Source organism: Manis javanica, chromosome 10, assembly GCF_040802235.1.
Source record: "Manis javanica isolate MJ-LG chromosome 10, MJ_LKY, whole genome shotgun sequence".
In the NCBI taxonomy this organism is placed as follows: domain Eukaryota; kingdom Metazoa; phylum Chordata; class Mammalia; order Pholidota; family Manidae; genus Manis; species Manis javanica.
In genome coordinates this window covers 23,020,274-23,042,385 of record NC_133165.1, presented here as the reverse complement: position 1 = coordinate 23,042,385, position 22,112 = coordinate 23,020,274, and the positions used below count along the sequence as shown (strand labels likewise).

The 22,112-nt window shown below is 44.4% G+C and overlaps 1 pseudogene; it reads right to left on the bottom strand.

Moving 5' to 3' along the window:
* Window positions 1–557: 557 nt before the first annotated feature.
* The window catches only part of LOC140844004 (sorting nexin-29-like), a 61,358-nt pseudogene continuing 39,803 nt past the window's right edge, over window positions 558–22,112 (bottom strand).

Here is a 22,112-nt window from a genome sequence, read left to right as displayed (position 1 = left end):
ATAAGATGTCTTTAAACAGGAATGGACAAAAACAAAGTTATGCGTTAATCAGTTGACCAAAAATGTGACCAGATGTTCACAGGGACTAACCCTGTATTTCTCCTAAGGGTGATGATTCGGTCTTCACGGTGACTGCCGCAAACAATGAAGAATGACTGTATATTTACAAAGAAATTCCAACATGGAAAAATAATACTTCACATCTTTCATGAAAATAGTAGGGTCATAATATGGTTCATACACACACACACAACTAGGAAGAAAAGGGCCAGACCATCAATGAAACTGGGGGTTGAGAATAATATTTCTTCATTTACTGTTGCATTTTCTAAATGTTCTAAAGTAAACAGCAAAGAGGACTGCAAGGTAAACAGTGACTCCCATCCTGGGGCTCATTAAAAATGCAAATGTGACATATCCCTGGGACACCAAATTAAAACCATAAAGAGAAAGGAGGAGAAATGTATCAGAGTAACAGGGATTGTGGTGGCATCAGGGAGACCTGAGTGTCCGTCTCAGCCCTGCCACCTAATACACAATGACTTGGGGCAACTCGATTTCCCTTTCAGAAACTTTTATTTGAAAAAAGAAACAACCCACAGAGTGCTTGCTGCTGTATGCCAGACTAAGCACTTCACAAATATACGGTATCTAAGCAGCTTACATAGTACACAATATTAAAATTGTTCAATATTATCACATATTAAAATCAAGCAAATAATTATAGAGGAGATACCCAGATATGGCCCAAAAGTGTAAAAAGTAAAGTGGTAGGCAAGTCAAGTGTGACCAACACTGCTTCTCAAGCTCTGAGATCCTTGGCAACTTTGTACATTATGTGATGTAAGACTACCCCAAACACGAACGGGAAGGAAAGCCTTGACTTTTAATCTCAGCAGGTGCCCCCCTATCCTTAAGAGAAAATAAAATGCAGAACAGTGAATAGAACAATTCAATTCCGAAGGCAACTTGGTTTCTGAATACTAACATATACAGAGAGTCTGTCTCTGGGAGAACGTGGTCCTCCGGGTCTGTCTGTTCTCCAGGCTTCCAAGGGGGGCATCTGTGCACAGAGGAATCACAGAGAAAAAGTCAAGTTTCTGTTTTCATCTCATTTTTCTCCATGAGACAAGGACACAGAACAGACATTGGCTTATCTGCTAAAGCAGCTGATTTACAAATCTTTCCACATCTGCACACTGGGTTTTAATCTGCTGCCTATTGCACTTTTTCAGCCATAGTCACAGATTTGGCATCAGTCACTGAGAGGAGGGCCCATAATCCGACTTAACCATTTTTTTTTTCTCGATCCACTTGAATTCATGCATGAAGTTCATATTTAGCACAAACCTCAGAGTCAGGAAATAGTAAATCAGCTGATAGACAAACTACTGCTGTAGTGGCTTGATATGGGCACAAGGGGGCAGGCATGTTCTAGCCGCTGACAGTCAGCTCACGTCCAAACTGAGGGACTGTGGCTTTCTAAAAGCCACTTGCCCTGCATTATGTGCCATTAAGTGAGAAAGGATTCATAAGTGAGAAAAGATTTGTGAGGCCATAAATAATCTCCAGAAACAACAGGCAAAAGGCACTGAAGACTTCCATAAATGTATTAGCTGCTGTTCACATCTCTTTCCAGGAAAAAGTGCAACTTCATGCCCCTTGGGCTGTACGGTGACATGAAGGCCAGTGTCCTCCGGAACACAGGCTCACTGGAGAAGCTTCTGACTCGCCGATGCCCACTACAGAATGAGGCCTGCACCGCGGACAGGGGACGCAGAGCCGGAGACTCGCCTCGTGGCCCTCAGCCCTCACAGCCTCCCCCTCACTCCTGTTTAACGCCTGGTTTCGTCCTGCTCAAGGCTCCCCAGCTCCTACAAGGCTGAACTGAGGGAACCCTAGGAGGAAAGGTTTCTCACCTTTTCTTCTGCCGGGCTGCCTCCATTAAGCTATTCCATCCACTCACTCCTGCCTCTTTTAAATAGTTCCAAAGGACTCTCCCGGGGGTGGCAGATGACAGGCCAAGCAAGCCCTCCTCCTGGAGCTTCTCTCCTGGCCTCCTAACGTAGTCTTCGCTTCCGCCCCACCCTCTTTTTCTCTGATTCCAGTACGAAGGTCCCCGAGGCACAGCCCCATGGCCTCTGCCCCCTTGGCAAACCCAGGGCTTGGCTCCAGTGCTCGCCTCTGTGCAGCTGATGCCACCCAAGCCCTCACCACAGCCGAGGGCCTCAGCCTCAATCCTACTCCCACATCTCTCTGGCAGAAAGCTCCCCTGGGGTACCCTCTGGGGCCTCCCAACTTACCATGACCTACAAAACCATTCCTGTCACCACTCCTGACTTGCGACCTCAGAAGAGTGCCCACACCACCCCGCTGGCCATCACAGAGCTACGTGGTATCCACGACCTCCCAGTTCCACCCAATTATCTCCCACCCTGGCTCACAAGCCATTTCCACGGCTACCCTAGTTGAAGGCTCAGTGCGTTCTTGGGGTCTAGTGCAGAGGTCCCCCCAGTTCCATCTCACCCTCTCTCATCTAACTCACACAAGGCTGCCTGATGCTGCTTCCTGAAGCGAAGACGGGATGCAACACACACAACGGAAACCCATGGCTGCATAAAGACCACCACTGTCAAGCACCACGGACACTACACCCACTTGGCCCAAGTAGGCTGCCCTTGATAATACACAACCATGGCCCAGGACAGCTGAAGCGGGCCTGAGGCACTGGGGCCACAGTGCAGTCGCAGAGACAGACTGCCTCACTCATCCTCAGGGCCCCCTCTGAGGTGGGTGCAACTGTTATCTTAACCTTACAGATGTGCAGTAGGGCCTCGTGGGTTCAAGTGACTTGTCCAAGACCACAGCGCCAATATGCGAGGGTTTGAACCCCTCTCTGCTCCATGGCAGAGCTGAGCCCTTATCATAGTTTCATTCAGCTGATCTGAGATATGTGCTTTTCTATCTACATGTCCCTGGAGTTCCCACCTCCACTCATTGGTGCACATTGTGTCTCCAACTGGACATCACTTTTCCAACTGCCAGATGTCCACTCCCTGCATGCCCCCAACCCTACCTATACCGCATCAATCCCCTCACCCACTCACCCACCCAGCAAAGGCTTCCTGAGCCACCACTGTGGGCCTGACACTGGCCAGGATCGGGGTCACACTGGAATCAAAACAGACATGGTCCTGTCTTCATGGACCTCCAAGACTAGCAGTGGGAAAAGGCATTAGCAAGTAATTATACAAATATACAATTACAAACTAAGGTCAGAGCAGTGGAAAACTGGAAATACACAAGGTTTATGACCAACAAGGCCTGGCCTGTCTGCGAGGAGCCAGAGAAGCCTCTGTGAGACAGCGACCCTAGGGCCACAACCTGAAGGATGGGCAGAGGGGGCAGATGCAGGAGAGGGGGCTGCAGACTCGGTTCCAGAAGCTGCATGCAGGCTAGTGTGGCCAGGGATACCAAGCAAAGGGAAATAAGAAGTGAGGCTGCGGGGTGGTCGGGAGCAGGGGTGGCCACAGTGAGGGTTCCGGGTTTTATCCCAAGTGGGGTGGAACAGTTTATGCACGGTAATGATGCACTCTGATTCATGTTCTTATAAAACCACTCTGTTTGCTAAAAGAAGAAAGGACAGGGTAGCTGCAGGGTTGAAGCAGAGAGAACTATTGATGGATCTTCCCCTCCTTACATGCAAAACTCCAGGAGGGATACGCCTTTGGGTCCCCAGAGCTGGCATGGTGCTAGTGCATAACAGGATCGCCAAAGGATGGAGTAAAGTAAACTGTGCACCCCAGTGGCCCGTGAGCCCCATCAGTGGGGCAGGAACACAATGAACGCCCTGCAACCACCACAGAATCTAAGAGTCCAAACAGTAAAACTACCCTGGGGGAGCAATCAGCCACTTCAGAGGAGAGCAGGACTATAGCAGCAGCTCCTCCTCCTCAGCCAGCTGACAGACAGATGGGACCCTGGGAATCTGCAGAGACCCACCGCAGGATGAGGAGAAGCCCTGAATGGTAGACCCACCTGGAAGAGAAGGGGGTCAAGGTCACAGACGAACCAAAGCTGGCCTTCAGAAACTGTGTGTTTACTAACCCAACACTAAGCGCAGGCCCTTCCACCGAGAGGCAATCAGGAACCGTCACATGTGCAGTAGGTAGAAATGGGTGCTTGTTCACCTCCTCCTGTTATTCTCAGCTGAGAGAAACTCTGGGGGATCGCCCTCCCTTGCAGCTTCAAAAGGATGCTAGTAAACATGTGTGGCTTCATTGTGAGTAAATGCAGGCCCAGAGGAACTGATGTATCCCTTCCTCCAACCCGCCTGTCAGGTCTCGTGTGATGCTGGAATGGGGTCTCCCTTGTGTGAGGCCCCCGAGCCCTAAAAATACAGCTCTGAAGTACAGACCACTAAACTGCAGAGCCCCCTCCTCTGAGATTCAGACACCCCTTCTCTGCTGCTTTCTCCCTGCCAAGACCTAGCTACCCAAGCCGTCCATCCTTCCCCACCATGTGCTCCCCTCCCACTTTATCCTCCTCTCTCGGTCTTTCTCTAAAAACCCCCACAGACAGTGGTAGTAGAGGCACCAACGTCTTCCAAGATGACGGGAGCGCCTCCTAAGGGACGAGTCCTCTGTGTGCAAAGTCATCAGTAGAGACACGCTATGGCTCCCAGGCCAGGATGGGGGAGAACAGGCTAGTGCTGCTCAAGGAGGAGGGTGTCAGCCAAAGGGACCCTGGTCAGAAACGGAGTAAAAGAAAAGGCATCTGGGAGGGGAGTGTGGGCAGGGCCCAGGGCAGGCAGGCCAGCCCAGCACCACCTGGCACACGTGCCTCCCCTGGAGATGGAGCACCAGGCCAGAAGGGAATCAACCCAACATGCATTCCAATCAGGTAATGGATTCCCCCCACTCGGATTCCAGTGTCTTCATGTGGCCCTAGAACACTGTGCCTTCCCATCTGATGTTCCCACCCAGGCGGGTTTGCCCCTCAGGCAGACACAGGCTTCCAAAACACCTGGCAGCTTTGTCACTGTAGCAAATTAAAAAGCTGGCAGACCAGCTCACACACACCATCTCTGGTGCACACAACCGAGATAAGCTGGGACTGAGAGTCCCATCAACAGTGACAAGATAGGGCCTCTGGGTCTGCGAGGCTGACAGCCAGATGGGACCCTGGGAATCTGCCGGGGGCGCCTTCCTGCGATGATTCTGGAGGCCTGCCAGAAGCCACTTTCCCTGGTGACAGTGGAGAGCCCAGCGAGGGAGAGAGAGTGCTGGGTTCTGTAAGGCTAACCCCAATGTGAACCACAAATAGCCATGTCCCAGGAGCAGGCAGCCAGCAGACCCCAGGGTCTACTAGTTTGGAAGAATCCAGTTAAGAAATGAAGGAACCACTTGAAACAGAACAGCCCAACAAAAAAGCCCCCTCAGTCAGGGGGTGACACAAGGTAATCAGCTGGAAGCCGTGAATAAACTCTGGGAACGTCAGGGGCCCTAAACACACCTCAGGACCACATGCTGTCTGCAGCCTGCCCCCTTCTCAGACATCCCACGGCTTGCACACCGCCACTGAAGGGGCGAGATAACCATCCCCGTCCTCGGCCGTCTGCACCAAGGACGCCACCTGAGTGGAAGGAGGGGCGTGCAGACCCAAGCAGGGCCCACCAGATGGCACCTCTGGGAGAGTCAGCTGAAACCCAGCACCTGCTCGCTGCTATGGAAGGCCGTGGCTGCGGCGATGGTCTGCACCTCAGCGGAGTACAGACAGCCTTGTGAGGGAGTGTGGGGGCTCAGAATGACCTGGCCAGGTGAGGAGCCCCTCCACTCCAAGTTCCCAGCTCCCAAGCCCACGGGTACCCACAAAATACCCTGTCATGTTGCACTGTGCCTCATCTCTTCCCACATTAACCTGGGGAACAGTGACCACAAATCTGGGAGGAAGGGGACACAGTGATAACCACCCCTGCCCCATGGGCTGTGGTCAGGGTGGGTGCGTGCATGTGGGCCACCTTACAGCCCTAGACCTACGTCGAGGGTTTGATGAGTGTTGGCTGTCACTCTCACCACCGACTGCACCTTCCAAAAGAGATGAGCCTATTAGATAACGCCACTCAGCCACCCCTCCCATCAGCCTGTTTCCACCAGGAATACTCACTGCTCTCAGAGGTCTCCCAGCCTAGCTCCCGCAACTGCCAGAGGGGGGCTGACCTGACCCCCACCGCAGACTGCTGCCTCTCCTTGTCCCCGCCCTGCCCCTGCGCTTGAGCTGCGTTGAGTGGGTTTCTGTTCCCCACACGGCAGCAAGAACAATAGTCCTTCATCCGGTTCAGAATGTCAACATCTTCCTGAGCAGTTGGTGGGCCCCCATCACCGACAGCTTCCTAAAGCCGGCCCTGGGAAGATGAGCAGGGTGCCCACATACAGAGGTATCAGCACCAAGGCCTCACTCAGCCGGTGGTGCTGTGTGACAGTGTGCTGTGCAGTGTGACGTCCCAGTCCACAGTGACAGGCACCATACAGGCTATGCTCACACGCACCCCTGTGGGCGAGCCGGGCTCATCCACATCCTCACCACCACTCCCCACCCCAAACCTCGCTGCCCCTGTGACCTTCTCTAGCTAAAGAAAACCGTAAGGAACCACATAAAGCATACTCAATCCCATGGAATGGGAAAGAAATGCTTACCCAATCCAAAGGCAGGTTTCAAGCAAGCTAAGCCCTGATCCCCTAGACCTATGCTGCAGAGAGTGCCAAGACCTTCACAGCTACGGGTTCTGTGACCTCCCTTCTCCTAAGAAGGAAAAACAATGGTCATCATTTGCAGTCATCTTGTACATGAATGACCAAGATCAACAAATCACTGGAGAGAAAAAAAAATAGGATTGGGCCTCCTGGGTGACTCACTCACAAGAGCATCTAACAACACCCAGGTTTAGCAGGAAGAGAAGCCAGATCCTCTGTCACCTCTAATCTCAACCAGCCTCCCCCTCCCACTCCTACCTGCACAGGTAACCCAGACACTCCTGAGGCTCTTGGAGCCAAGGCTTATATGGGAGGAAATGAGTAAGCAGGAAACACCCACCTGCAGGGCCTAGGAGCCCACTGCGCTGACCGGAAAGAGGACATCAATGTCGCCATGGAGCACCTGCAGCAGAGCCCAGGTGTGCATCTCAGAGAGGCAGGTGGGCCCATCCAGTGGCCTAAGATGAAAGAAGACAGCTGTGTGACAGGGCGGACAGCCCCTGAGGGCTCAGATCACCATGAGCATCTGCCGGCCTCCCACAAGTTGCCTCCTGGGAACTAACCAGGCCGTGACCGGGCTGAAAACAGAAGGAGACATGGGCTGGGAATAAAAGTGTATCATCAGGATTAAAGATGGCGGCATGAGAGGTGAGACAGAGGCTTCTCCTAAAACCGCATATAATATGAAAACATAATTAATACAACTGATCCTGACAAAGAACAGGAAAGGACTGCGCCAGCATGCACACACCTGGAGAAAACAGCAGACATCACAGAACAGGGTAACGTACCAAGGCTGAGGCCCGGCAGGACCCGAGCCCCTCCCCAACCCCAGCTCACGGCCGGAAGAGAAATGGAGCACGGAGTGGGTGGAAGCCAGGGACTGCTGAATACCTAGCTCTGGAGACCTGATCTGGGAGCACAAACCTACATTTCAAGGTGCTTTCATGATACTCTCATAACTAGGGGATTGGAAAACTAAGACAGGCAGAATTCCTGGAGAGACTGAGATTCCAGCCACTGGTGGAAAGCAGGGATCCATATCCAGCCGCTCTGGGACAAAAGAAAGCTGGGCAGTCTGAGAGACTTCCTAACAAGGAAGCCCTAAGAAGAAGGCTGCTAAAGGGGCAAGGATTGCACAGAGCTTACTGCTCAGGAGAAAGGACAGGTAGACAAAATTGTCTGGGTGCACTCTGCCCAGAAGGCTGGGAGCTTTCACAATTTCCATGTACTCCAGCTCCCTGGCTGGCTACACAGCTCCAAGGACGCCCTCTGTGATAGGCAGCCTATTGTGCTTTCTCCCGGCCAGCCCCATCTGGGTGGCAAACCGGCAAACCCTACCCTGGCGTTAGGCCAGCTAGAGGGAAGCTCTATCTACAGCAACTACAAATGGAAAGCATAGAGGCTTATACCTGTGTGCTCAGCCCACTGGTTCTGGCAGTGGAGAGAGGCATAGTGGCCGGGAAGCAGAAAACAGCTCTTTCCTCCCCCAAGGCAACAACACCGCTCCTGCAACCCCCAACATTGCCCCAGAAGCTGAGCAGCTCAAGAGAGTAGAGCTTCTGGACATTAGAGGGCACCATATACAAATAAGAAATGCTAAAGGAACCTGTTCAGAGTAAAATTAATATAACCCCTGAGAAAGATAACATAGACCTCATAAATCTTCCTGAAAGGGAGTTCAAAATAAAAAACATTAACATGCTAATGGAGGTACGGAAAGATATTCAAGAACTCGGGAATTAATTCCGGTCAGATATCCAATCGTTGAAGAGCACAATGAAAGGTATTAAAAGCAGATAGGATATGGTGGAGGAGACAATAAATGAAAAAGAAACTAGAGAAGAGAATACAAAGAACCTGAGGCACAGAAAGAAAAAAGAATCTCTAAGAATGAAAGAACATTGAGAGAACTGTGTGAGCAAACCAAATGGAACAATATTCGCATTATAGGGGTACCAGAACAAGAAGAGAGAAAGGGATAGAAAGTGTCTTTGAGGAGGTAGTTGCTGAAAACTTCCCCAATCTGGGGAAGGAGATAGTCTCTCAGGACATTGGGATCTACAGATCTCCCAACACAAGGGACCCAAGGAAGACAACACCAAGACACATAGTAATTAAAATGGCAAACATCAAGGATAAGGACAATTAAAAGCAGCCGGAGAGAGAGAAATAAGATCACATACAAAGGAAAGCCCAACAGGCTAACATCAGACTTCTCAGCAGAAACCTTATAGGCCAGAAGGGAGTGGCATGATGCATTTAATGCAATGAAGCAGAAGGGCCTGGAACCAAGATTACTTTATCCAGCAAGATTATCATTTAAATTTGAAGGAGGGATTAAACAATTTCCAGATAAGCAAAAGCTGAGAGAATTTACCTCCAACAAACAATCTCTACAGTCTATTTTGGAGGGCCTGCTATAGCTGGAAATGTTCCTAAGGTTTAATAGCTGTCACCAGAGGTAATAAATGACAGTAAAGAAAGTAGAACACCTAATTACTAAGCAAATGCAAAATTAAATTAACTATCCCTAAAGTCAATCAAGGGATAGACAAAGATACCTAATATATAAAGAATGGACGAGGAAGAAAAAGGAGGAGGGGAAATAAAAAAAGAACCCTTAAATGTGTTTGTAATAACATACTAAGTGAGTTAAGTTAGACTCTTCGATAGTAAGGAAGTTAACCTTGAACCTCTGGTAACCACAAATCTAAAGCCTGCAATGTCAGTAAGTACATACCTATCAATAATCACCCAAAATGTAAATGGCTTGAATGCACCAATCAAAAGACATAGAGTCACTGACTGGACAAAAAAACAAGACCCTACTATATGCTGCCTACAAGAGACTCACTTTAAACCCAAAGACATACACAGACTAAAAGTGAAGGAATGGAAAAAGATATTTCATGCAACTAATAGAGAGAAAAAAGCAGGAGTTGCAGTACTTGTATCAGATAAAATAGACTTCAAAACAAAGAAAGTCACAAGAGACAAAGAAGGACATTACATAATGATGAAGGGGTCAATCCAACAAGAAGATATAACCATTATAAATATCTATGCTCCCAACACAGGAGCATCTACATATGTGAAACAAATACTAACTGAATTAAAAGGGGAAATAGAATGCAATGCATTCATTCTAGGAGACTTCAACACTCCACTCACTTTGAAGGACACATCAACCAGACAGAAGATAAGTAAGGGGACAGAGGCACTAAACACACATTAGAACAGACAGACCTCACAGAAATCTACAGAACTCAACACCCAAAAGGAGCTGAATACACATTCTTCTCAAGTGCACATGGAACATTTCCAAAAATAGATCATATGCTAGGACACAAAAAGAGCCTCAGTAAATTCAAAAAGATGGAAATTGTACCAACCACTTTCTCAGACCACAAAGGTATGAAACTAGAAATAAATTACGCAAAGAAAATTTTGAAATCCCACAAACACATGAAGGCTTCACAACATGCTCCTAAATAATCAATGGATCAATGACCAAATAAAAACAGAGATCAAGCAATATATGGAGACAAATGATGACAATAATTCAACACCACAAAATCTGTGGGATGCAGCCAAGGCCGTGCTAAGAGGAAAGGATATTGCAATACAGACCTACGTCAGGAAAGAAGAACAATGCCATATAAGCAGTCTAAACTCACAATTAATGAAACTAGAAAAAGAAGAACAAACAAGGCCCAAAGTCAGTAGAAGAAGGGATATAATAAAGAATAGAAAAGAAATAAATAAAATCAAGAAGAATAAAACAATAGAAAGAATCAATGAAAGCAAGAGCTGGTTCTTTGAGAAAATAAACAAAATAGATAAATACATAGCCAGACTGATCAAGAAAAAAAGAGAGTCTACACACATAAACAGAATCAGAAATAAGAAAGGAAAAATCATTACAGATACCACAGAAATACAAAGAATTATTAGAGAATACTATGAAAAATTATATGCTACCAAACTGGATAACCTAGAAGAAATGGACAACTTTCTAGAAAAATACAACCTTCCAAGGCTAACTGAAGAAGAAACAGAAAATCTGAACAGACCAATTACCAGCAACAAAATTGAACTGGTAATCAAAAAGCTTCCTAAGAAGAAAACTCCAGAACCAGATGGCTTCACCGCTGAATTTTATCAAACATTTAGTGAAGACCCAATACCCATTCTTCTTAAAGTTTTCCAGAAAACAGAAGAGGAGGGAATACTTCCAAACTCATTCTATGAGGGCAGCATCACTCTAATACCAAAACCAGGCAAAGACACCACAAAAAAAGAAAATTACAGACCAATATCATTGATGAACATAGATGCAAAAATACCCAACAAAATATTAGAAAACTGAATTCAAAAATACATCAAAAAGATCATCCATCAGGATCAAGTAGAATTTATTCCAGGGATGCAACGATGGTACAACATTCAAAAATCCATCAACATCATCCATCACATCAACAAAAATGAGGACAAAAACCACATGATCATCTCCATAGATGCTGAAAAAGGATTCAACAAAATTCAACATCCATTCATGATAAAAACTCTCAACAAAATGGGTATAGAGGGCAAGTACCTCAAAATAATAAAGGCCACATATGACAAACCCACAGTCAACATTATACTTAACAGCAAGAAGCTGAAAGCTTTTCCTTTAAGATCAGGAACAAGACAAGGATGCCCACTTTCCCCACTTCTATTCAGCATAGCACTGGAGGTCCTAGCTATGGCAACCAGACAACACAAAGAAATTAAAGGCATCCAGATTGGCAAGGAAGATGTTAAACTGTACCTGTTTGCAGATGACATGATTCTGTACATAAAAATCCCTAAAGAATCCACTCCAAAAACTACTAGATCTAATATCTGAATTCAGCAAAGTTGCAGGATACAGAATTAATACACAGAAATCTGTGGCATTACTATACACAACAATGAACTAGCAGAGTGAGAAATCAGGAAAACAATTCCATTCACAACTGCACCAAAAAGAATAAAATACCTAGGAATAAACCTAACCAAGTAAGTGAAAGACCTATACTCTGAAAACTACAAGACAATCATGAGAAATATTAAAGAGGGTGCCAATAAATGGAAACACATCCCATGCTCATGGATAGGAAGAATTAACATTGTCAAAATGGACATCCTGCCTAAAGCAATCTATAGATTCAATGCAATTCCTATCAAAATACCAACAGCATTTTTTGACAAATTAGAGAAAATCACATTCTAAAATTCATATGGAACCACAAAACACCTCGAAGAGCCAAAGCAATCCTGAGAAGGAAGAATAAAGCAGGGGGAATTATGCTCTCCAGCTACAAGCTCTACTACAAAGCCATGGTAATCAAGACAATTTGGTACTGGCACAAGAACAGACCAATAGACCAGTGGAACAGACTAGAGAGCCCTGATATAAACCCAACCATATATGGTCAATTAATACATGATAAAAGAGCCATGGACATACAATGGGGAAATGACATCCTCTTCAACAGCTGGTGTTGGCAAAACTGGACAGCTACATGCAAGAGAATGAAACTGGATTATTGTTTAACCCCATACACAAAAGTAAACTCAAAATGTATTAAAGACTTGAACGTAAGTCATGAAACCATAAAACTCTTAGAAGACAACATAGGCAAACATCTCCTGAATATATGCATGAGCAACTTCTTCCTGAACACATCTCCTCGAGAAAGGGAAACAAAAGCAAAAATGAACTCATGGGACTATATCAAACTAGAAAGGTTTTGTACAGCCAAGAGCATCATCAACAGAACAAAAAGGCATCCTACAGTATGGGAGAATATATTTGTAAATGACATATCTGACAAGAGGTTAACCCCCAAAATATATAAAGAACTTACATGCCTCAACACCCAAAAAACAAATAACACAATTAACAAATGGGCAGAGGAAATGAAGAGACAGTTTCCAAGGAAGAAATTCAGGTGGCCAACAGACACATGAAAAGATGCTCCACATCACTAATCATCAGGGAAATGCAAATTAAAACCACAATGAGCTATCACCTCACACCAGTAAGGACGGCCAGCATCAAAAAGACTAAGAAAAACAAATGCTGGTGAGGATGCTGAGAAAGGGGAACCCTCCTACACTGCTGTTGGGAATGTAAACTAGTTCATCCATTGTGGAAAGCAATATGGAGGTTCCTCAAAAGACTCAAAATAGAAATACCATTTGACCCAGGAATCCCAATGTTTATTGCAGCATTTTTTACAATAGCCAAGATACGGAAGCAACCTAAGTGTCCATCAGTAGATGAATGGATAAAGAAGATGTGATACATATACACAATGGAATACTATTTAGCCATAAGAAAGAAACAAATCCTACCATTTGCAACAACACGATGGAGCTGGAGGGCACTATGCTCAGTGAAATAAGCCAGGCGAGAAACACAAATGCCAAATGATTTCCCTCATTTGTGGAGTGTAACAATGAAGCAAAACTGAAGGAACAAAATGACAGCAGACTCAGAGACTCCGAGAATGAACTAGTGGTTACCAAAGGGGAGGAGTGTGGGAGGGTGGGTGGGGAGGGAGGGAGAAGGGGATTGAGGGGTATTATGTTTAGTACACATGGTGTGGGGGGTCAGGGGGAAAACAGTGTAGCACAGAGAAGGCACATAGTGGATCTGTGACATCTTGCTGCACTGATGGACAGTGACTGCATTGGGATATGGGTGGGAACTTGATAATTCGGGTAAGTGTAGTAACCACATTGTTTTTTCATGTGAAACCTTGATAGGCGTGTATATCAATCATACCTTAATAAAAAAAAATTTTTTTAAAGAAGTGTATTGTCCATATCCAAGACCTCTTGCATTCATCCTTTCTACCAGTGTTTATAAGCACCTGCTCTGTGCCAGTTAGCGTGCTCACATCTATTTTGTGCTGGCAAAAGAGCCAGCAAGCCTTGTTCATCCCGCCCTTGGGTTGCTGACAGGCTGGTGGGGGACACTGACATGAATCAAATAATCCTGTGAGTAGGTATAAAATGGCAGCTCAGGCTCATGGAGCTGGTCAGGAAGGTGGCAGAAGGTTCCCTGAAGAAGGGAGGTCAGAGTCTGGGAGCTGAAGGAAGCAGGAGATCTACCTGAGTGAAGAGAAGGGGTGAGAGGGATGGAGGGGGGTGCACAACACATGCTAAGTGCTGGAGAAGGAGGAAGCACAGTGCATTCCAGGTCCTGAAGTGATGGCAGCCATGTGACCTCGGGCTTCACCTCACTGGTTCTCAAACCCTCCTGAGTAAGAGGACAGAATCAGACTAGATCATACCTGGGTCCCTTCCAAGAAAGGGGGTCAGTTGAAATATTAACCAGATTCATATGATCTGTTATAGTGTCAAAGCACAAAACCAACCCATACAGTCTTTGCAATGCCAGGTGAATTAGGGCAGGGATTTGCCCAGCACAGCATTTGCCTCTGAGACATTAGGAAACATTAATAAATACCAGGATGGATTTGTGTCATGCTTTAAAGTTAATAAAATCACTCTGTAACTCAGTTGTAAGACCAAAGCAGATCTTAATCATACCTACTTAATAGAGAAGGAAGGCAGGCAAAGAGGGAGGGGAGGAGAAACAGGGAGGGAAGAAGCAGGGAAAAGAGGACAAAACTCCAAAGAGATTGTGTGATTTGTCCAAGCTCATCACCTTGGACAGAACCAAGGGTTGCAGGAGTCCAGCCCAGGTCTTCCAGATCCACTGCCCAGCATGTGACGTGAAGTACATGGTTTTTCTTTTATTAAGAGCAGGGGTCAACAAAATGTTTCTGCAAAGGTCCAGACAGTCAATATTTCGGGCCTTGTGGCTATAAGTATTCTTCATTGTTGTTGTTGTTTTTTAACAACCCTTTAAAAAACATATAACAGCCACGCTCAGCTTCCAGGTGGATTTGGCCTGCAGGCGAATGCACCTCTCACTCCAAGGCCTGTCAAATACAGTCTCCTTTCCATCTCTCCAGCTTTTGGTTATACATTTGACACTAAGCAAGAAACAAGGGGAAATAATCCTAACAGAATTTTTGCAAAGCTTATCATCTAATCCTGCAGGTAGCACACACAATGAGACCCTCAGACAGTAAACTGGATGCCTTCCCACCTGTGCGCCCGGTGGCAGAACAAAACTTGCACCAGGTTCTGAGGTGATCTTGGCTGTGTCTCTATAAAATCTACAAAGAACTGCCCTCCCAGGGCTCTGATAAAGCAGCTGGTGACCAAGGGGACTCCTGGACACCCAGAGGCAGTCGCTCCTCAGGAAGCAGGAAAACTACCCACCATTTCCTGGCCATTGCCCAGGCTCCAAGCTAGTGGACTTTACTGCTTATTTCTAAGAAGAAATCTTGCCACTTTCCAGCAACATGTGCAGAGTGCAAGGTGAAGCCACACCCCACCTGCTGAGGTTTGGACTCCATGTAAAAGTGGCCAAGAGCCACTACCTCAAAATGAGTTAAATTGAAGTGATTCCTAAGGCATGGACCAATCCAGAATGTGGTGCCACAGTTGGCTTAAAAACATAATGGGTATTGCTTATTTTTGGGTAAGACTTATTTTAAAACCTATGAAAAACCAACAAGAAGAGAAAAAATACATTTCCAAAGCCACATCACCCAAAACACAATTAATGGGTTAGATACTACTTCCTTAGTGTCATTTTCCTTTCTTCCCAAATAAACTTTTCTTTACAAGGTCGTAATGAAACTAAATACAGGATTTTACATTTTGCTTTTATCATTCAACATTAATGAGTGAGTTTGTATTCATACTACCCAGATATTCAAATGTCATTGAAGATGTATAAGATCCTATGCATTAGGATATTAAGTTAAACGTTTACACCACCAAACATTCTGCTGTGAACTGTTGCTCTGTGGCTGCTCATGTAGGTAGATCCCCATGTTCTGCCTCTCTAAACAAAGACTGTGTATGTGGATGCAGAACCTTTCTCCTGAGATGTCCACAGGGTAGATTCCCAGCAGTGGAATTGCTAAATCAAGTGCAATGAACGTTTTTAAGGCTCCTGACACTATGTCCACCTCTTCCCCCAGAGGGCCGTCGACATGATTCTCTCTGAAGACACTCTGTGCACCCGCCCTGCCTCATTGCTCTTTCCACAGCTGATGCCCACTGTGCACCTGGAAGACACCGAGACTGAGACCCACTGAGCACAAGCCTTGCCCCCAGGGTTCTCCTTCTATACAGCTCTCATTTTAAATCTTGGCAAATATGACAGGCAAAATATAGTGTCTGATCTCATGTTGCATTTGCTGAATTGCTAGTGAGGTACAACGTTTTTCCATATGTTTGTAATTCTTTCTGAATTACGTTCTCACCCCACTTCCCTATTGGTGTCACAGGGCATATAGGAAGTGACAGAAAAACCCCTTTCCCTGATAAAGGTATTATCCTTTCAAGAGAAAAACAAAAAGCAAAACCAACGCCTGTAAATACCAAGGCAGAGGGACAAGATTTTTCCTGTTATTGAAGGAAAGGTTTGCTGACCAGCAAACAATGGTGCAAATGCAACTTTTGGCCAACAGTGCATCTTAAAGACAATCAGAAAGGTGACTTTGTCAGAGGCTATGGCAATCCACAATGTGCTCCTAGTGGCCTGGCCACTCTCCCCACAGATCTGGCTGTGCTGTTAATCTGGCCCTTCTAGGCTCCTAGACCTCTCCTGTGAACGTTAGCTTGAAATCAAAGGGAAGTATTACTCAGTAGGCCATCTCATCCTTCCTCTGTTTTTCCCCAAGATGCTCAGTGGAATGTTCAATCAAAATCCCCTCTTTATGACAGGGAGAAGCTGTCTATAATCCAGGGGAGGCCCAGTGGTCTTGGAGGGCCCAGGCCCCTGTAAAGGTCCCTCTACCCTGTTTTGTGTTTCACCCATCACAATGACAACAGTACCTTTGCTCACAAGCTGGCCTCCCCTTCAGGCTCCCTTCAGTGGCACCAGTCAATAAGGAAGAGAAATGACTGCATCCAAGACAAAACAAAAAAACAAAAAAAACCCACAGAGTAAATCAACTCAGAGATTCACTCACCTATAGAGACACAGAATGCAAAGCGCATTTCCTAAAAGACCCAGATTAAGAACAAAATGTAACAGTGATGGTTAATTTTATGTGTCAAGTTGGCAAGGCCACAGTACCCAGGCATTTGATTAAAAGTTATTCTAGATATTTCTGTGAAGGCATTTTTTAGATGGGATTAACATTTTAAATCAGTAGATTGTGAGTAAAGCAGATCACCCTCCATAATTTGGGTGGGCCTCACCCCAGCAGTTGAAGGTCTCAATAGAAAAAGCCTGAGATCCCTCAAAGGAGAAGAAACCCTGCCATCGGACTGCTCTTGGACTCAAACTGCAACTCCTCCCTAGGCTCCAGCCTGCCAGCCTAACCTGCAGACTTTGATTTGTCAAGCTTCAACAATCACCTGAGACAATTCCTTAAAATAAGTGTCTCTAGATAGAGAGAGGGAGGCAGGTACATACATGTATACAGCAGTTCCCTGCTTTTACAGAGGGATCATTCCAAGATTCCCACTGGATGCCTAAAACTGCAGGGAATGGAACACTACCCAAGCCATATTTTTTTCCTAGACATATATGGCTATGACAAAGTTTAATTTATAAATCAGGCATGGTAAAAAATCACTAATTTTAGTAATAAAATAGCAAAATTATAACAATGTAGTGTAAAAAAAATTTGACTGTGGGAGGCGGAGCCAGGATGGCGGCGTGAGTAGAGCAGTGGAAATCTCCCAAAAACACATAGAGCTATGAAAATATAACAAAGAAAAATCTTCCTAAAATAGAGACCACAGGACACAGAACAACATCCAGACAACATCCACACCTGCAAGAACCCAGCGACTTGCGAAGGGGGAGAGGAAGGCCACAAACCAACAAGAAGGGAAGCTCTTCCAGCGGTCACTCATACGAGGTCTGCAAACTATCTCTATAACCATGAAAAGGCAAAACTACAGGCAGACAAAGATCACAGAGACAACACCTGAGAAGGAGACAGACCTAACCAGTCCTCCTGAAAAAGAATTCAAAATAAAAATCATGAACATGCTGACAGAGATGCAGAGAAAAATGCAAGAGCAATGGGATGAGATGCAGAGAAAAATGCAAGAGCAGTGGGATGAAGTCTGGAAGGCGATGACAGATGTCAGGAAGGAGATCACAGAAGTGAAACAATCCCTGGAAGGATTTATAAGCAGAATGGATAAGATGCAAGAGGCCATTGAAGGAATAGAAGCCAGAGAACAGGAACATATAGAAGCTGACATAGAGAGAGATAAAAGGATCTCCAGGAATGAAACAACACTAAGAGAACTATGTGACCAAGCCAAAAGGAATAATATTCGTATTATAGGGATACCAGAAGAAGAAGAAAGAGGAAAAGGGATAGAAAGTCTCTTTGAAGAAATAATTGCTGAAAATTTCCCCAAACTGGGGAAGGAAATAATCGAACAGACCATGGAATTACACAGAACCCCCAACAGAAAGGATCCAAGGAGGACAACACCAAGACACATAGTAATTAAAATGGCAAGGATCAAGGACAAGGAAAGAGTTTTAAAGGCAGCTAGAGAGAAAAAGGTCACCTATAAAGGAAAACCCATCAGGCTAACATCAGACTTCTCGACAGAAACCCTACAGGCCAGAAGAGAATGGCATGATATACTTAATGCAATGAAACAGAAAGGCCTTGAACCAAGGATACTGTATCCAGCACGACTATCATTTAAATATGATGGCGGGATTAAACAATTCCCAGAGAAGCAAAAGCTGAGGGAATTTGCTTCCCACAAACCACCTCTACAGGGCATCCTACAGGGACTGCTCTAGATGGGAGCACCCCTAAAAAGAGCACAGAACAAAACACACAACATATGAAGAATGGAGGAGGAGGAATAAGAAGGGAGAGAAGAAAAGAATCTCCAGACAGTGTATATAACAGCTCAGTAAGCAAGCTAAGTTAGGCAGTAAGATACTAAAGAAGCTAACCTTGAACCTTTGGTAACCACGAATCTAAAGCCTGCAATGGCAATAAGTACATATCTCTCAATAGTCACCCTAAATGTAAATGGACTTAATGCACCAATCAAAAGACATAGAGTAATAGAATGGATAAAAAAGCAAGACCCATCTATATGCTGCTTACAAGAAACTCACCTTAAACCCAAAGATAAGCATAGACTAAAAGTCAAGGGATGGAAAAACATATTTCAGGCAAACAACAGTGAGAAGAAAGCAGGGGTTGCAGTACTAATATCAGACAAAATAGACTTCAAAACAAAGAAAGTAACAAGAGATAAAGAAGGCCACTACATAATGATAAAGGGCTCAGTCCAACAAGAGGATATAACCATTCTAAATATATATGCACCCAATACAGGAGCACGAGCATATGTGAAGCAAATACTAACAGAGCTAAAGACGGAAATAGACTGCAATGCATTCATTGTAGGAGACTTCAACACACCACTCACCCCAACGGATAGATCCACCGGGCAGAAAATAAGTAAGGACACACAGGCACTGAACAACACACTAGAACAGATGGACCTAATAGACATCTATAGAACTCTACATCCAAAAGCAACAGGATATACATTCTTCTCAAGTGCACATGGAACATTCTCCAGAATAGACCACATACTAGCTCACAAAAAGAGCCTCAGTAAATTCCAAAATATTGAAATTCTACCAACCAATTTTTCAGACCACAAAGGTATAAAAGTAGAAATAAATTCTACAAAGAAAACAAAAAGGCTCACAAACACATGGAGGCTTAACAACATGCTACTAAATAATCAATGGATCAATGAACAAATCAAAATAGAGATCAAGGAATATATAGAAACAAATGACAACAACAACACTAAGCCCCAACTTCTGTGGGACGCAGCGAAAGCAGTCTTAAGAGGAAAGTATATAGCAATCCAGGCACACTTGAAGAAGGAAGAACAATCCCAAATGAATAGTCTAACATCACAATTATCAAAACTGGAAAAAGAAGAACAAATGAGGCCTAAAGTCAGCAGAAGGAGGGACATAATAAAGATCAGAGAAGAAATAAACAAAATTGAAAAGAATAAAACAATAGCAAAAATCAACGAAACCAAGAGCTGGTTCTTCGAGAAAATAAACAAAACAGATAAGCCTCTAGCCCAACTTATTAAGAGAAAAAGAAAATCAACACAAATCAACATAATCAGAAATGAGAATGGAAAAATCACGACAGACTCCACAGAAATACAAAGAATTATTAAAGACTTCTATGAAAACCTATATGCCAAAAAGCTGGAAAACCTAGAAGAAATGGACAACTTCCTAGAAAAATACAACCTCCCAAGACTGACCAAGGAAGAAACACAAAAGTTAAACAAACCAATTATGAGCAAAGAAATTGAAACGGTAATCAAAAAACTACCCAAGAACAAAACCCCAGGGCCGGACGGATTTACCTCGGAATTTTATCAGACACACAGAGAAGACATAATATCCATTCTCCTTAAAGTGTTCCACAAAATAGAAGAAGAGGGAATACTCCCAAACTCATTCTATGAAGCCAACATCACCCTAATACCAAAACCAGGCAAAGACCCCACCAAAAAAGAAAATTACAGACCAATATCCCTGATGAATGTAGATGCAAAAATACTCAATAAAATATTAGCAAACAGAATTCAACAGTATATCAAAAGGATCATACACCATGACCAAGTGGGGTTCATCCCAGGGATGCAAGGATGGTACAACATTCGAAAATCCATCAACATCATCCACCACATCAACAAAAAGAAAGACAAAAACCACATGATCATCTCCATAGATGCTGAAAAAGCATTTGACAAAATTCAACATCCATTCATGATAAAAACTCTCAGCAAAATGGGAATAGAGGGCAAGTACCTCAACATAATAAAGGCCATATATGATAAACCCACAGCCAGCATTATACTGAACAGCGAGAAGCTGAAAGCATTTCCTCTGAGATCGGGAACCAGACAGGGATGCCCACTCTCCCCACTGTTATTTAACATAGTACTGGAGGTCCTAGCCACGGCAATCAGACAAAACAAAGAAATACAAGGAATCCAGATTGGTAAAGAAGAAGTTAAACTGTCACTATTTGCAGATGATATGATACTGTACATAAAAAACCCTAAAGACTCCACTCCAAAACTACTAGAACTGATATCGGAATACAGCAAAGTTGCAGGATACAAAATTAACACACAGAAATCTGTAGCTTTCCCATACACTAACAATGAATCAATAGAAAGAGAAATCAGGAAAACAATTCCATTCACCATTGCATCAAAAAGAATAAAATACCTAGGAATAAACCTAACCAAAGAAGTGAAAGACTTATACTCTGAAAACTACAAGTCACTCTTAAGAGAAATTAAAGGGGACACTAATAAATGGAAACTCATCACATGCTCATGGCTAGGAAGAATTAATATCGTCAAAATGGCCATCCTGCCCAAAGCAATATACAGATTTGATGCAATCCCTCTCAAATTACCAGCAACATTCTTCAATGAATTGGAACAAATAATTCAAAAATTCATATGGAAACACCAAAGACCCCGAATAGCCAAAGCAATCCTGAAAAAGAATAAAGTAGGGGGGATCTCACTCCCCAACTTCAAGCTCTACTACAAAGCCATAGTAATCAAGACAATTTGGTACTGGCACAAGAACAGAGCCACAGACCAGTGGAACAGATTATAGAGACTCCAGAAATTAACCCAAACAAATATGGTCAATTAATATTTGATAAAGTAGCCATGGACATACAATGGCAAAATGACAGTCTCTTCAGCAGATGGTGCTGGCAAAACTGGACAGCTACATGTAGGAGAATGAAACTGGACCATTGTCTAAACCCATATACAAAGGTAAACTAGAAATGGATCAAAGACCTGAATGTAAGTCATGAAACCATTAAACTCTTGGAAAAAAACATAGGCAAAAACCTCTTAGACATAAACATGAGTGACCTCTTCTTGAACATATCTCCCCGGGCAAAGAAAACAACAGCAAAAATGAGCAAGTGGGACTACATTAAGCTGAAAAGCTTCTGTACAGCGAAAGACACCATCAATAGAACAAAAAGGAACCCTACAGTATCAGAGAATATATTTGAAAATGACACATCCGATAAAGGCTTGACGTCCAGAATATATAAAGAGCTCACATGCCTCAACAAACAAAAAACTAATAACCCAATTAAAAAATGGGCAGAGGAACAGAACAGACAGTTCTCTAAAAAAGAAATACAG